Consider the following 11,508-nt stretch of genomic DNA (forward strand, 5'->3'; position numbering starts at 1 on the left):
ATCCAGCATCAAATGAGTGCATGACCCTTAAATACAGAACAAATCTTGTTTGTACGTTTTGTTTTTCCATTGTACTCTGTAAAGCCGCACAAGAAATTGCAGTAGTGTCTGTTCTACAACCACTACTATGAATGGCTCCAGACTACCTTTTAATTGCAAATAAAGACACCGGATGAACAGTCTTGGAGATGAGTAAGCTACCTTTCTTCCCCTGTGAGCCAAGCAGCAGAACTCTTCTAAAGGAATGACCTTCTTCAAGCCTGTTAAGAATGGATGACCTATTTAATCTGTCTTTCTTGTGGTATCCCTTTGCAAGTTGTAGATTTCTGGCCCTTTTGCTATCTTTGTAATCTTCTAAGGGTTCAGTACATCTTGTTGGTTTGTTGCCAACTCAGAAATCTCATGATAGTATTAGCGGCTAATAATTTTGAGGTCATCTTTTAAACATAATTATTATCTGTTATGCTTAATTCATAACTGAAATAGTCTTTGTTTCTAGATGTTTTAAAAAAATGTAGCTGTCCTCAGCCAAACATCAGACCTTTCAGTGTTGGTGGTATGGTTCCTCTGAGGCACAACACAAAACACACTGATGAATCAGGGAAGAGTGAAGTTTGCTAATATAAAAGGACAATTTAAGACCAAATCAAATTTCTTTTATAAAAGAATGATGTTATCCATATTAATGGCTTTATATTACTTTCACAGTTGAAATCTGTCCTCTCTTGTGTGAAGTGTTGTATAAAAAAGGGAACCTACTTCTGTAAAGGGGATACAGACTTGTTAAAAATGATGAAAGAGCAAGAGAGAAGATGAGGACAAAGGAGCACAAGGTAGTGATAAGGTGCTGAAGTGAATTTGCTAAGTTGCAGCCCAGGTATTATGCACATCTCCAATGCTATGAAATCATAGATTTCCTACCTTCTAAAAATAAAATATAAATATGTATTGCCTGTTCTACACTGGTACATTAAATTTCACACATTCCAAGGAAAAATAGGTGAAGTGTTATGCACTTGACTTATGACATAGAACAGTAAAAAAAAAGTCTTTTTGCCTAAGTTCACTTTGTTATGACAGTTTGGTGAAATGAGAACTGTAATTGCTCAAGAGTTTACATGGAAGTACTTTATTTGGTATATCTGCTGTTATTTTAGCAGGGCAATAATAAAAAAGGTTCTTTGGCAAGGTGTTCTACTCAAGGCCTTTTACACTTATGTCTTACTGCAAAAAGCTCAGTTCATAAAGGGATAGTAAGTAATGTTGATACATCAATTGTCATAATCAAACTTTCTTTTATGAAGCTTCAGGTTTGGAGTACAATTTTGAAATATCAAATTAGCATATGACCTTTACTTGTATTTTTAAACTTTTCTAAAGTAACAAGAATTATACCAATAAGATATGTTTTTGGAATAGCGATTGCTACGTGTGAAAACCTCTAGAAACAGGAGTTTCTTTTGCAAAATCAAGCATTATTAAAAAGGAAAGTGAATTGTTCTTTGTCATGTTCAGCTAAGGTAGGAGTCAGTAGCAGTAAAGAGTAGTCTTTGAAAAGTGATTTCTAAACTATGGACAATTATGAAATAACAGGAGGGAAATGCTACTATAGTGGCCTTGAGAGTTGTGTTCATTAATCTCCACGTACTATTCAAGATTCACCTACTGCTTTTTTTGGATTGAACATAACATTAGGTGAAGGAAAGGTTGCTAAGCGAACAGCCAAGGAATCAGCTTTGTCTGAGTTGCTGAAAGGATTCTTGTGATGTACCCATTGGTGGGTAATTTCTGAATAGTCTGAGCATGTGCTGGAGCTTTCTGGATTTAAACACTTAGTAATAACTTAGTTTTGTTACCTTATTGGCATTATTCAACTGTCCTTGTGCAGCCATTTAGAAGGCTTGGCCATAAAGTAGTGCACTTTGGGAAAAACCCAGTACATCTTTTTTATCAGTGTATTTCTCGCATGGACAGACCCTAGGAAGTTTTCTAAAATTTATTTACTGAAATACAGAATTTCAAAAGGTGAATTGTCTGTGGCTCTCAAAACCTTATCTCCAGAATTCCTGGTACTGTAACAGATTTGACTCTGAATGTGGGATATTTTGTGGCAGTGTAGTTAAAAGTGTGTGTGCTTTTGCGAGCTCAGTGCCTTATAGTGTGAATTCCTCTTAAGCTGCAGGTCTACACTATTTGTTTGTTTGTTTGTTGTTCGTTTTTTCCAGCAGCAGTGTGAGCTGAAGCTGCTTTTATATCCAGATCTCACAAATAAAGAAGCTTTTTCTTTCCAGCAGGTAATTTTTCAGCCAAATCAGTTTTTTTGAGTTGATTTTATACCCTGTCCTCACAAACAGTCCCATGTACCAGAGAGCACTATGTGAGTGAAAGAAGTTTGAGATGAAGGGAAAAATGAGGGGCTGCTTAGTAAATGTGAGCAACAGTGTCACTGCATGTTGAATGGCAGCCAGCATTAGGTACGTAGGCATCTCAGAGTACCTAGAGCATCTGAAGTACCATGTGGCCACACATTGGTATTTGCAGTTTCGATTTGGCAATAGCAGAACTGGCTGCTGTCATAAGGACATGAAAATGTGCAAGATAGGTGAGAGGGGGTTGTTAATTCCCTGTTAATCTTTATGTTGCCTAACTTGTAGGGATGAGGACAGAAAAGAATCAGCAGCAAATAAGATAAATAGAACAATAGTAACATAGCAGGATTGTTTTCCACTACATACTTGATAGTGGAAGAACAGATTGAGGCCTTATTTGATGATGCTAAAGAAAATGATAGGCTACCTCTGACTGTAGGTGACTTATTTCGGCTCAGCTAGGGAGATAAGAGCCTACTTTAAGACATTAACAAAATGCTGTGAAATCAAGTATTTTAGTGAGAATTTTTGTTCCCTTTGATGTTAAACGTCATAGAATTATAGCTTAGGTTGGAAGGCACCTCAGATATCATCTAGTTCCAACCTCATTCCTCAGGCATGGTAGCCAACCACTAAATCTGGCACCAGAGCAGGCTGCCCAGGGCCTTATCCAGCCTGGTCTTGAACACCTCCAGGATGGGACATAGCATGTAGTCCTATCTCTTCTTTTTTCCTACAGCCAGTCAGTAATTTTTGTTAAAATAAAATACTTATTGCAATCATTGACTATCACTAGCTAGAATCTTGGGCACCCTTATTCAGTTTTCCTTTTTGTTTATTAAAAATGAACATTTACTGGGGGAATAGGGAGGTCAAGTATTCTGATTATGACTTTAAAAGTGCCTCTATCCATCTTGTATTGACCCTTCTGGAGCTGACAGTCCTGTGCACATCCAGGCCTAGTGTGATGTTCTTCACCCTGGCCTGTTGTAGAACTGCTCCTTTTCCCATTCTCTTTCCCTCTTGAAAGAGCATTGACACTAGTTAATGTGTAGGAAAATGAGGGAATGTAAGGAGAAAACAACTGGTAAAGTGGAAACTGATACCCAAGACACAGTGAAATAATGGAGAGCTAATTGCACAATTTTATATTCTGTTCTACAGCTAGTGTTGCTGCACTGCTTGTGTCTCTGTAAGGCACTGCTGTTGACCATATCATAAAGAAATCTGAGACTTCATAAGATGTGCAGATCCGACTTTCAGCCCTTTTGGAGATGGTAGCGTTTTTTCAACACAAAAGTCTGAGCACAGTTCCTGTGGCTAGCATCATTTGCACAATAGATGTTACATACTGCTGGTTAAAGGTCAGTTGCAGAATGTACAAAATCTGAACTTGATTCCCAACATTTTTTCCTGTAATACTTTTTTTCTTAATAAAAAAAATGATTTTGCTCAAAGAAGGATCCACGTAAACACTTGTGTTATTCATGCAAATTGCAAGATTTGCAAAGAGAAAGGTGGCATAGTTTTCTCATATACCCACAGGAGAGGCACATTATGATACCTATGCTAGAAATTGGAAGAATTGCTAATAATGTCATATGCTAAGAATAAACAATATAGGTCTTGATTTTTACAGTACCATTAACTGAAGTCTGTAGCTAAATTTTTGTGTTTTACTTAGCAGTATAGTCGTATAACAGTTATATGTTAATTCAGGAAGCAGCTAATTGAAAATATTTTTATGACCCCATTTCTCTCCTCAAACTGTTCAATGTGTCATTCTATCTATGTGGCCTTTGTTTACTTCATTACTTTGTGCACTTCAGAAGTTAGGCTGGGTTCTGAAAGAAAGCAGGTGTCCTTTTCCAAGGTTCACAGTTTGTCTGTTGGTTCACAGAACTTCAAAGAGACAGTTCTGACATAAAAATTACATTTCCCCACATCAAAGTTTTCATCGAAAATTTGATGAGGCCTACAACCTAACTCATTAACAAAAACAGGAGGGTTTAGATTACGAAAAGCAATTTTTGACCAACTAACGGGCAGTCAGATTAGCAAGGATTTCAGAATTTCTAATAAGTCCAAGGAAGTGCAGAACATAAAAGGAATGTAAACCTTATTAGAATTCTTGCTACAGGATGCAACTTACACATGCGCACACACACGTTATATATATTTCCTGTGATCTCCAAGGTTTGTTTTGTTATCACACAATCCTCAAAGTAAAAAATGCAGAAGGAATCAACATTATCAAGACGTAATGTTACAGAACAAAATTTTCTATTTTTATAGTGCTGAAGAGCTGCATTTAAGGAGACTGGGGACTGTCTTACCCAACAATTTCATTTTGTTGATATAATCATGGCTTTGTATAGCCATTTACATAATAACATTATAGGTCTGTAAGAGAAACAGGATTATATTATTCCATAACAAAGTTACCGAGCTATTGGCATTGTACTTATACTAAGACTCTGCTTTTACATACAATTTTCATGAAAATGCTATTTAAAGGAAATGATTTATCTGTTATCACACTGCTGGTTTTGTGGTCTTAAGTAGACCTCAGAAGCTTAAGCCTTTTGATAACTGTCTTTTGGTGATTGTTGTCATTTTCATTTCAAATTGCTATGGTGAACTCTCCTCCCAAAGGAATAGCTTGTCTGTTCTTGTCCCTGCACACATACAAGAGAAGGTGAAGCACAGTAAGAGTGTATATCTGGCTTTGAGGCTTTGGCACATATATTTGTTTTTCTGGAGGATTTGATTTTCATGCACAGGTATGTGTGCAAACAAACTATATCCCACAGATGTGCAGAGGAAAGCTGGGCGGTGAACAGTGATCAGACGATGGGATCAACCATCTCTGGGGAGGGCGCTTCCCTCTGTAATGGTGAGCACTCTGCTCAGAATGATTGCGTCGAGAACAAGGGATTTATCTAAAATGAACTCGCTTCTGAGTTTTTAATTCTTTGTTATAAATCTTCACTGGAAATCTAAATAGCTCTCTGAGTTTTGCAGATTTGATCATTATGCAAAGCCTCTTTGTGTGGCAGTGGTAGCAAGTGAAAATAAATCCAGATGCACTGATAGACTTAAGACTCCCTTCACAGCCCCAAAATGTGAAATAATATCTGTTATCTTCATCATTTCTTACTGTCTAGCCAGTTATGAAATGCTTACCCTGTGAAGATGCAATAGTTTTCATTTTAAGTCTTGGTACTAGATATTTAGTCTGAGACCAGCTGTGACACTTAAGTATTTCCTGCTTTGATGAACCAGATGATGAAATAATCTAATTAGTCTCCTCATGAGAAGCAGTCAGAAGTATGATAGCTTTCCTATTTAAGAATCAATAAAATGGCAAGATGGTAAAATCTGTCAGGGCATCTGTAACATTAATGTTTTATTATGAAAAAATGGAAGCCTCATACAGATCTGATTACAGAGGATTACTTATGTTTCTTTGTAATATCCAGGGATTAGCAACCAGTGCTTATCCTTTTGCACGCTGTCTGTATTTGTGTGTTTGAAAAACAGAAGGGGTTATGAGAGTAAGACATACTGATACAAGTACTTAGTTTTCTTCCTCCCAGTGCGTACTGAAGGTAAAGACTTCATTTTTGCCACCTTCATTCTTTCTCACCTTTATGCATAGCAGGTTCCGGAGATACAAATGACAGTTTGCAGCTGGTATGAACATGGGTGGTTTTGCTGAAATTGATGAAATTATGCTATTTTACACGAGGAAAGCCATAACCCTTTGTCTGACAATTATTGGTGCCCACTTTCACCATCACTGTTGAACCCTCCTATGAATTTCTCAGCTTATTCAAGCTGCAAAAAACAACAAACAGATCTCAATAAGGCAGGCATAGCATTTGCTAAACCATCTGTGACTGTTTTTTGAGTTGTCTTTCTTCATGTGACCCCAGTCTTTTTGCTTTCTGTGTCAGAAGTAGCTCCTTCCATGGATCACAGGGGCACCAAACCATAATTACAGGCTGCATGTGTTTATGCCTCATCCTTTGCCTCGAAGGAGCTGAGATGCTGCTGGCAGCTAAAGACATTTTCAGGTCCCCATCTTGTGAATGCTGCAGCCTGGCATTATAATCAGTCGTCCTATCCCACCTCCTGTAGAAATGAACTACAGCTGCTGTTGTTATCTAACATTTAACATCTTTTATATATTTTATTGACCCTTACCAACACTACAAACCACAGATTTAGAAATACTGAGCTAACTATCTAACAATTCTCATGTCTTAAGTCACATAGCATGTTGAAGCTATGCTCTGTCTTTTACAGTAATGCTTTCACCAGCAGACATTCCCTTTTATCTACCTGTCCTCGTATAACTTGCTCATGTTGTGATATAAATCTATTTAGATTGAAAAAGAGCAAATATTTCAGGAGGCTTTCTAAAAGCAGCTAAAGCATTTATCTACTTCAGTTAAAAATACTCCAGCTCTATCTAATACAGCTCTGTGCCTAGGGAGAGCTTAATATCATACAGAGTTCTCCCTCTGGATAGGTATCTTTAATGTATCACTGGTGCTAAAAAGTTTTCTTCTTTGACATTTACAGCTGCTGTTGCCATTTCTTACCCTCTAACGTTTCCAGGCAGAGTCTTCCAGGAGGGTCTGAGCAGTCTCAGGCTGAGACTTGCTTGTCTCCTCTGGGAAGTTGTTTTGCAGTTTCAAATACCTCAGCTATTCATAAAAAGGCAGTGCAGCTTTTCCAGCCCTGAAGAGTACATCTGTCTCACTGAGTCACCACAGAGATGCTGAAAACAAACAGGATTTGGCAGTCCTGTTGCAGTGCTTGGCTGCTCACCCATTTCAGGCTACTGGAAGGGTGAAATTAAGACTTTTCGGAAGCGCTTTAGAGAGGTCAGCTTAATGGGAGCAGGAGCTGGACTGCTTCATCATCTGATTCATTAGAGGAGGAACCAACTAATGATCATGGATGGTGTCAGACAGTATACAGCACCTAGCAGAAGAAAAAGAACTGCTGAGTACAATAAACGGGGAGTCTAAGTAGAGATAAGTAGTTGCATGAAATGAAGGAGCTTTTATGAGGACTGCCCTGGTTTCAGCTGAGATAGTCAGTGTTAATAGCACACCGAAGTTTTGATTGTTGCTAAGTGATAGGAGTACACCCAGTGCTGAAGGCTCCTCAGCAGGGAAGAGCCACTGCCTTTATGGTGCAGCAGCAGGAGCAGAGCAGAGCCAGGATAGGTGACCTGAATTAGGCCAGGAGTTATTCCATGTCACCATACAAAAGGCCATAAAGTTGTGGGAGAGTTGGCCAGAAGTTAGCTTCTGCTTGAGGATTGTTTGGGTAATGGTCAGCAGGTACTGAGACCTTGCATTGCTGGCAGGACATCAGGTGATGAATGATTGCAATATATATTATGGTTATTATTATATTTTTTATTTTCCTTTTTTTGTCTTAGTAAATAGTTTTTATCTTAATTCAAAAGTACTATTTTAGTTCTACTTTGTTTCCAGTTCTTGCTCTCATCTTACTTGGGAGTGAGTGAGTGAATGCTGTGTGGTGTTGAGTTACTGTCAGGTTAAACCATAACAGGACCTCCAAGAGAGAAGTATGAAGCCTATACAGAGCCTAACTTCCAAAATAGCAGGTCAGAGATGAGGATTTTTAGTGGAAAGTGGTAAGGATGTGCCAAGCATGTGTTAAGAAAGGAAGTCTTTACTACTAATCTTGTAATGATTTGGTGAATCTCTCTTGTTTCTTGAGGACTTTGCCTCTGATGAAGGTTCCATTTAACCTGTGAGATCCAAGTTCATTTCTGAATTTTTTTCTTCTCCTAGTTTATGTTGGTAGTGTGCTTAGCCATGTGTGATGTAAAATGCTCTGCCCTCTCTAATAGAAAAATCAGGAAGAGAACTCAGGCCTTCAGATTTTGTATATAAAGAACCATCTCTTACATGCGCATTGTCAAGTAAGTGGCTCAGAGTCACTTTTCTATTTTACTTAGTCTATGTTTAGGATGTTTGTAGGAGAAAAAAGAAAATAGAAGCTTCAACATAGGATGAGAGAAGGAAGAGATGTCTTCAAAGTGCTGCAATGAAACCTGGCCTGATATAACACGATTTAATGGAACAGCATTCCATTAGACAGCACTGGTCACAGCAATAGATCTTATGTCATGCTATCCCTACATTTGTTTGAGATTTATTTATGCTTTCACATGATTTTCAATGTCATTTAACATGGTCATCTGATTCTTGAAAGTCCACGTAGAGGCAAAAGAGTTGTGTTTTTTAGCTTTAAACAATAAAAATGCTCAATGGGTATGGTTGGTACTTCCTCAGCTAATAAACAGAACAGAGAGGTATTTTCTTTGCTTGACCTGTTGCTGGTCTAAGCAGATATTTGTGGTGTCAAAGATTTTGAATGTACTCAGTACCTGGGGGAAGTTCTGTCTTGCCAGACAACCAAGATGGGTGGTCAGTCTATTGCTCACTTCTAATTTGACTATTAAGTACAACAACAACAAGAAGATCACAACAGAGAGAACAGTCCACATTTATATTGAAACAAGACATGCTGGTTATTAATTCAACTGAATGCAGATCCAGATCTAGTTCTCTTATTGTGTGCTTGAGACACATGTACGTAAGTCTCCTGTCTTACACAGCATGCTCTTATAAAATCCTCTGTTGTGCCAAAGCTGGCTGTCAAATCAAATGGAGAAAAAAAAAAAAAAAGGCAGCAAATACTAAACGCTACTGATGGTGGCACTAGAGGCCTATCCCTCTATTCTCCTCCCCAGAAAGCTAATAAAGAACATCAAAAATAGATGTTATCGGGCCATCAAGAATTAACAACATTCAGCAGATGGTAACACCTACCTATTGCTGTATACCTAATTTTAGCCCAGACTATTTACCAGCAAGTTGTGTCAAAGATTAAGGAATCTAGCACTCTAGAGTGGGAAGTGAGTAGAGACAGGAGGAGGTGGAGAGGTTATTTCTCCCTTTTGGCCCTGTTTTAGGATATCACTCTAATTAGTGGCTTTGCACACCACCATTACTCAGTGAAATGAACGAAGGTGATTCTTCCAACCCCAAACTATCAACTGTTAGTTAGAAACTAGTCTTGAAGTCCATGATGTGGCCAGGAAGCTAAGCTTTGTTTTACGCCTGAAATGGAACCGTCTCCCTGAAGTGTTATCAAAGGAAATGCAATAATGCTTCACTATATATGTGCATGTCTGCTTATGGATGTACGTATGCATTTTCAGTCATCATGTTCTGCTCTTACCTGGTATCTTCTCTATGCTGTATTTGTTTTTCTTTCCTGATGCCCAGAACAGTATGATTTAGGACAGTAATTGATGAGTGCTTGATCTGCCATTCCTGTGATGGATCATCTAGACTAAGAGCATGTCTTCAACGCAAGCTTAATGGAGATTCTGCCCAACATTTTAGTACAAATCTCTGTGTCAGCAGCACACTTAAACCTTTCACCCAGGCTTATCTGAGCTTTGAAAAGGCATTTGCTAACCACAGGTTAAAGCCTTGGTGCTGCTGAAAGGTGGTCTCTGAGTATCCAGCTGGGTGACGCAGATGTGCCACTCACCACAGGGCCAGGGAGCGACTGCAAATTGCTGTGAGAGAACAAAGTGTCTTGGCATTTCTCCTGCCAACGATGGCACCAGCAGTGTCAATAGTCCTCAGAGTAGAGGCCTTAGAGACAAGGCGCTCTAGTTTTCCAAGCAGAGAAGGAGGTGGACCATTTCCTGGTAGGCCATTTCTTAGGTGGGCACCACCATGCTCCCTCCCCACTGCTGTTTGTTGCCAAGGCAGGATAATGTTACCATGGATGTAGCTGGTGGTTGTGCATGATTACTTCCTGCAGTAGAAGGCCTTGGTGATATGCAAGGGACCATGGGTTTCTCTGACCCAAACCACGCCCTCCTGAGGGGCCCTTGGGCTTTTGCCCATAGGCTTAAATTTGCACTTTAGTACATATTGGAGGGATGCCAGAAGGCATACAGGTTAAAAAAATGTAGAAAATGGCTGAAGGATCTGTACACAATGGGAGAAATTTCCCCAAAGCTTTGGAAAGACTACAGTAGTGATAAAAACTTACTTTGCTCCTCCTTTGAGAGGGTCATTTACAGATTTAATTTCTTTTTGATTTAATTGTTGTATTGCAAATTGCTTTTTCCTAAGGGGAAGTTACTTACATAAGATATTGAAAGTGTATCTCTGTGGTGGATGCTTTGTTTGAACAGCACTTCAGTGAGAAACAAACTGCTCTGTTGCACAAGTGAATAAAAAATGGCCTGTAGCCCTGGTTCTGATAGACTGACTAACAACTGTGAGTTTTCTATATTTTGTGCCTGGTTTGAAGTGCCTGAATGATATTGTTTTTTATATTTATTATTTATTGGATGTCTCCAGGGAAGAGAGATCTGGCCTGTAGTTGGTTTGGCTGTGTTTCTGAAGAATAAAAAGCTTACAAACCTGTTCATTTTTAAAGTTACATTAATGGAAATATGTCTGCTGATTTTTTTTTTTAAAGGTTCAGATTTCATGTTCATTGTCTGAAAGATCATTTGTAAGGGATTGTTTCAGGAGTTTTGCCTTTTCTATGCAGACCTGCTAGAAATGTTCTCAATACATTCATGAAAATTTCTGCGAGTATTTCAATAAGAATATGTTTTGAGGGATGCGAAACAAAAAAGAGTACTTAACTTTTTTTGCCTCAGTCTTCTCTGCTAACTGCTTGTCACACAGCCCTCAAATGCATAGTTTAGTAGGAAAGGACTGGGGAAGCAGTGCCCCTCCCACTGTTAGTGAAGATCAGATTTGTGACCGCCTGAGGAACCTGAACATCCACAAGTCTGTGAGTCCTGATGAGATGCATCCCAGAATTCTGAGAGAACTGACTGATGTAGTCACCAAGCCACTCTCTACGGCATTTGAAAAGTCATGGCAATGAGGTGAAGTCTCTGGTGACTGGAAAAAAGGCAGCATCACGCCCATTCTTAAGAAGTGTGAAAAGGATGACCCTGGGAATTACCAACCTGTCAGGGTCATCTCTGTGCCAGGAAAGATCATGAGCAGATCCTCCTGGAAGCTATGCTGAAGCACATGGA

This window comes from Meleagris gallopavo, chromosome 3 (assembly GCF_905368555.1).
Source record: "Meleagris gallopavo chromosome 3, MGAL_WU_HG_1.1, whole genome shotgun sequence".
In the NCBI taxonomy this organism is placed as follows: domain Eukaryota; kingdom Metazoa; phylum Chordata; class Aves; order Galliformes; family Phasianidae; genus Meleagris; species Meleagris gallopavo.